The sequence below is a fragment of the Marmota flaviventris genome, chromosome 10 (genome assembly GCF_047511675.1).
Source record: "Marmota flaviventris isolate mMarFla1 chromosome 10, mMarFla1.hap1, whole genome shotgun sequence".
In the NCBI taxonomy this organism is placed as follows: domain Eukaryota; kingdom Metazoa; phylum Chordata; class Mammalia; order Rodentia; family Sciuridae; genus Marmota; species Marmota flaviventris.
The window spans coordinates 28548005-28554168 of record NC_092507.1 but is presented as its reverse complement, the minus strand read 5'-3'; positions in this window follow the sequence as shown (position 1 = coordinate 28554168).

Below are 6164 nucleotides of genomic sequence, written 5' to 3'. Positions count from 1 at the left end.
AAGGGATCCTCTTAAGGACTAATTTGGGGGCTTGGAATTTAACTCAGTGGCAGAGCACTTGCCTTTTGTATGAAAGGCCCTGGGTTCCATCCCCACCGCTGTGTGGCCCCAATGTTTGCCTTTTTTATTTAGATCAGGTTCAAAATGAGAGTCTTTGGTGATCCTGTCTGCCTATTTCTTCCACAAGATCCCTGTTTGACTGCAAGAAGCAGCTAATATTCTTGTGTTCTCCAACCCCAACCTTTAAGATCTTGGGTGGAGTTGAGCAACTGTCCCAGGGTCTGAATCTGGTATCCAATAGAAAGAGCTATGGAATGGGGCTCCAGATGTGGCTCAAGTGGTAGCCCGCTTGCCTGGCATAAGTGAGGCACTGGGTTCGATTCTCAGCACCACATAAAAGAAAATAAAGATATCGTGTCCACCTAAAACTAAAAAATAAATATTTAAGAAAAATGACTTCTTTAAAAAAAAAGAAAAAGAAAAAAGAAAGAGCTAGAGGAGCCAGGAAGCACTGGTTTACCCATAAGCACAATTCTCCAAAGGCCAGGGCCTACTGCAGAACAGTATTCCCAGCAGCCCCTTTGCCCTCAGCATTTGGATTTTCTGTTTTTCACATGTCTTCTTTTAGAAATCCCAACTTCATGAATGGCCATCTTTCTTCCACCTATCTATTGCTCTAGTCACCATCCCCACCCCTGCAGCACTTCACTCTGGATTGGTATTTTCCTTCCTGGTTCAACGTGTCTCTTGGGCAACCCCTCATGTTGGTTTGTGCTTTGGCTCCTCCAGTTGCTTAAAACCGCAGTGGACAACCTCTCTAGAGCCTGAACTTCTGAAGAAGAGTGAGTGAATAATCATACCTAATTGAGCTGACTACAAACTGATTCTGAAAACCAGCCCAGGATGCAAGGAGACATTGCCAATGGGGAAGGGAGTTAAAGCCTTGGAAATGGAGGTGCAGTGAGAAGACATGGCTCCAGCCTTCCTGTTGGAACAGTAGCTGCATTGAGGGTTCCCAGGAGTGTACCTACTGCTTTTTAGTTGTCACATTCCCCAGAGCCCCCTCGTTAGGAGTGGTTACCTGGGATGCCCCTTTACGGTGTGGAGGGGAGGTAGGATGAGGTCTGAGGGGTCCTGCCATTGCCCTGTCTAGGTGACTGCAGTCGTCCTGTGCACTGTGTGCCAGAATAGCCCTGTAGGGAATCTGGGCTTACCTGCTGCCACAAAGGCTTCTCCTGTTCTTTGGTTACATTCATTCATTCAGATTTTTTGGTGCCTTGTATGTGCCAAGCACAATTAGGTTTGCAAATTTTGAAAATTAGGTGGAAATAAGATGGTGGGAGCAGAAGCCAGAGTAAGGATGCTCAGTTGCAATGAAGAGCCATGTGGCCAGCACCATCAGGTACTGAAGAGGTACACAGCTGTTGGCTGAGGTGCGGGCAAGAACATCAGGCCCTCTCAGAGGGACCTCCTGGAAGTCCACCTCAGGGCATCTGCTGTGGGGAGAACAGTATTTCTGCTGAACGCCCTGATCAGGCTGTGGAAGGAAGAGAGGTTGCTTTCCTTGGTTTGAATCAGTAGTTCTTAATATTTTTAGAATTATGGATTCCTTTGGAGATACAAGGATAACAGAACTTTTTTACTAGAAAATGCATGCACATGTTTGTGTAGTTCCATGCACTTAGGAATTCCCAAATGCCCGTCTTTGCTTCCTAAGTCTAAAGCATCTCGTCTTTACCAAACTGGGGGTGTAGCTCGGTGACAGCACTTGCCTAGCTTGTACAATGCCCAGGTTCAATCCCCAGCAACACAAAAAGAATCTTGCCTTTGGATGTGAAGTATGAATCTCTGCCCAGATGCCTACTGCTGAGAAAAGCCCATTCAGCCAGCTTTTCAAGAAGGTTGGCTGCTAGGCTGAGGAGGGACTGTTTGGGAATTATTGCTAGGATTCACCACCTCTGCTGAACCCAGTTGCTGATCCTGGGATGAGCCTCCCAAGAGCAGGAGTCTCCATGCTCTCCAGCTCTGAGAGGAAGGGAATAGATATGTCAAGCCTCAACCAGTTATCCCTGTCCTCTTGCCTTCTGGTCCCTTCCCTGAGGTCAGCTGGTTCTGGAAGATGCTGAGAGGGAGTACTCTAAATGTAACCAATGTGTTGGGGAATTGAGAGACAAACAAACTTTGAGACTTTTCCTCTCTGCACTTTTTTTTTTTTTTTAATCCTTGGGATGACAGGTCCCTCTCCATTTATGCTTCAAGTCCTGCCATCATCTTTTGCCATTCCATATGAGTTCTGGGAGGAGCCTGGTCTCCCTTCTCTCCGATCTCTTCTAAGAGTCCCTCCACCTGCCAAGTTTCTGATTGAGTCAAATAAGTCACCTTTCCAATCATATGAAAGTTCTTCAAAAGACTCGAAATGGAAATGCAATATGACCCAGCTATATCACTGCCTGGTATTTATCCTCAAGAATTAAAGTCATCATACTATAGTGATACACACATACCCATGTGTACAGCAGCACAGTTCACAATAGCCAAACTATGGAATCAGTTTAGGTGTCCATCAATGGAAGAATGGATAAAGAAAATGTGGTATATATACACAACTAGTTTTATGCAGCCATGAAGAACAATGAAATGTCCTTTGCAGGAAAGTGGATGGAACTTGTGAACATTGTGTTAAGCAAAATAACTCAAAAAGTAGAGGGTTGTATATTCTCTCTCATGTGGAAACTAAAGAGAAAAAAAGGAAAAGAAAGGGGGGAGGAGGAGAATCTAGGTGTGGTGGTGCACTCCTATAATCCCAGCAGTTTGCGAGGCTGAGGAAGGAGGATCGCAAGTCAAAGCCAGCCTCAGCAACTTAGCAAGACCCTGTCTCTAAATAAAATATAAAAAAGGGCTGGGGATGTGGCTCAGTGGTAAAGCACCCCTGAATTCAATCCCCAGTACCAAAAAACTGAAAGGTCCCATCCCAGAGTAGGTCCTCGCTACAGGCTCTCCATTGTATCATATCACCTTGGCACCTGTCACTGAGAGACTGGTGGAGGACTATAGCCAAGAACGAGGGAATAGATGCCTCTTTAGCCCTGAGAATGAAGGGGGCTGGTTGTGCTCAGCCTCCCAGAGCTGGGTGGAAAGATTAGAATAATTTCCCACTCTCACCTCCAGCAGTTATTTACCTTGCACAGGAAAACGTAAAAGGTGCTTAAGCAGACACTTCCAGGTCTGACCCCTCAGAGCTGGGGGAGGCAGAGCCTGGAATTCAGGAATCCAGTCTGAGAGTTGCCTCCTGCCCTTGGCTCAGATCCAACTTAGGGACGGTGTGGGGTCTGAACCTGAAGAACCCTGAGACAAGGTAAACCATGCTTTCTAACCCTCTGTGACTCAGGGTTTCCTTGGTGTGGGCTCTGAGGAAACCCATAACCTCAGGCACCTTCTGATGTTGGAGGCAAATGAGGTCAGATCAGAGGCAACGGATATCTATTTCCTGTCCCTGCACCTGCTCTCGTTCTGCTTCCCCTGGGGCCTGGGATGCTGCTGTGGCCATGCCAACAACTCTCAGAGGGGCAGTTACTAGGTTGCAGGCCTCTTTGTGCCTCCCTCATGCTGTCCCTTGGACAGTACCACCTTCAGGAAGCAAAAGCCAAACCCCTGGAATCCCTTGTTCCCTAGAGGTTGACCTCCCTTGCTCCCCAGCCTGCTTGCTTATTTGCATAGTGCTATAATGGCAATCTCTGTTTGCAGCCCTCCTCTGGCTACCCAGAGCTGGCCCTTCACTCTGGCTCCTGCAGCACCTCCTCAGATGTCTGTAGCCAATGGTAGCCATAGGCTGCCTTGCTCAAAGGTAGCTGTCCTCAGCCCAAGGACCCTGTGACCAACTCTAAGCTAGGCCAAATGCTGCTGGACCCTGGGACTGCTTGTACTTTTTCCTAACTTACATTTGAGCACTGCGTCCCCTTTCATTGACCTGTGACCTTTGAACTTGTCATTCCCTGCAGTGGCTCCTCCTCTCTTTTCTTTTTTTAATTTGTTCTAATTAGTTATACATGACAGTAGATTGCAGTTTGACACATTGTACACAAATGGAGTACTATCCTCTCCTTTTCCGCCTACCAGCCCTCCTGCTGGTCTTCCTGGTAGCTGAACCTTGCTCCTGTCCAGGTAAGCAGCATGTGAAGGATAGGAGAGCTTTCCTAATTGATGGATGCCCTTCAGCGCATGGGGTGGGATCACAGTGCTCAAAGCTGGCCAGACATGCACAGATTCTGCTGTTTCCAAGACACATATTACCAGGAGGCACAGCTCTCCAACCACACAGCAGAGTGTGGGCATGGGGAGCACCACTGCAAGTGCAGGGCCCGGGCACGATGGGGCCCCAGCCTGATGCTATCATGAGAGGAAAGGGAGTGGAGCCACAGCCTGGAGCAGATAATCAGGTACCTGAATCTCACCAGAGCTGGACCTTCAAGGAACCAGCCTGCCTCGGTCTAGCAAGCTCCATCCTTTCACACCACATGATGCCAAAACCCAGGGCAGCAGCTGGAATTTTCCACATCTCCATGACATACATGCCCCCTTGTTCCTGACCTGCACATTCTCTTGGGACTGCCTGGCTGACCTCAAGGGGCCGGAGCTAGGGACCAAGGAGGTTTAGGTCAGTCCATATTCAGCTCAGCCCATGTTTTGCTTTCGGCCTCCAAGAGTGGAAGAGGGGTAAGGGAAGGAAGAAGGGCCCATCTCTTCTTGCGGCTGAACCAATCCTGCTTAAGCTGTACTGGCTGCAGCCAGAACTATATGGCAGGAACCCCAGGTGTTGCAAGGCTGACACTAGCCCTGCTATCAGTAACGCTGTCCAGTCTTGGCCTTCAGCAGCTGCTTCCAGATGGGTGGGAACCTCCACTTTAGCTGGGCAGCTTCAGGGGCTACCAATAGCCCACTCCTCTGCACTCTGGCTATGGACACTCTGCTGCTCCTCCACTCCTGCTCCTGTCCCAGTTCCCTTAGCAGAAAAAAGAACAGCACTCAGGGAGACCCTGTAGGCCCTGCAGGCCCCCAGGCCCACCTACTCCAATCCTACAGCTGTGTCTTTCTTACAAGTGATTGGTCAAGTCCACATCTCTGGGATCGAGATGCCTCCCCCCTCCCTCCCAGGGCCTATGACATGGGACCCTCCAAGGGATCAGGGCATTAACCCCAATCCCAGGAAAGAGGCTAGAGTTGTCTTAAAAACAAACAACAACAACAACAAAATAACTCTTGCCTGATCCCCATCTAATGAAAAGGCCCCAAGATCCTGCAGGGATAGGGAACAGGTATCTGTTCCAGACCCTCCTCCCCAGCCTTTAACATAAAGATGGAGGTGGAATTGGAGTCCCTGCAACGATCCCTTCCTGTTTGCTCTCTCAAGGTAGAAACAATCTCCTTTCCCTTCACCCCTTACATCACTTTGAAAATGGATTCCAGTAAACTTGAGATCCATTTGTGATGTGGATGCATCAAGAGGAGATGACTGGGAGGTATATCTGCTTCTGGAATGAGTCTCCATAAGCAAGTTGGACTGGTCATTAAAGCACAATTTAGGGAAAGAGGAAGGGACTGGTCAGAAGTCATGATGATCACCCCTTCCTCAGCACTGGCCCATCTGCTGCTCCTTCAGTTTGGGCCAAAGCTTGAGAGAAGGTGTATTCATTGAAATCATTCACTGAATGATCCACTAATTCAATAAGTGTGTTCTGAGGGCCAGGAGTGTTGACTCACACCTGTTGTCACAGCTACTCCAGAGGCTGAGGTAGGAGGATCACAAGTTGGAGGCCAGTCTGGGCAACTTTGTGAGACCCTGTCTCAAAATTAAAAATAATTTTTAAAAAAGGCCTGAGGATGTTGCTCAGTGGTAGAAAACCTCAGATTAAATTCCAGTACAAAAAAAGAAGAGGAAGGAAGAAGAAGAAGGAAGGAGGAGGAGGAGGAAGGAGGAGGGAAAAGGAGGAGGAGGAGGAGGAGGAAGAAGGAGGAGGAGGAGGAAGAAGGAGGAGGAGGAGAAGGAGAAGGAGGAGAAGGAGAGGAGGAGGAGGAGGAGGGGGAGAAGGAGAAGGAGGAGGAGAAGAAGAAGGAGGAGAAGGAGGAGAAGAAGAAGAAGGAGGAGGAGAAGGAGGAGGAGGAGGAAG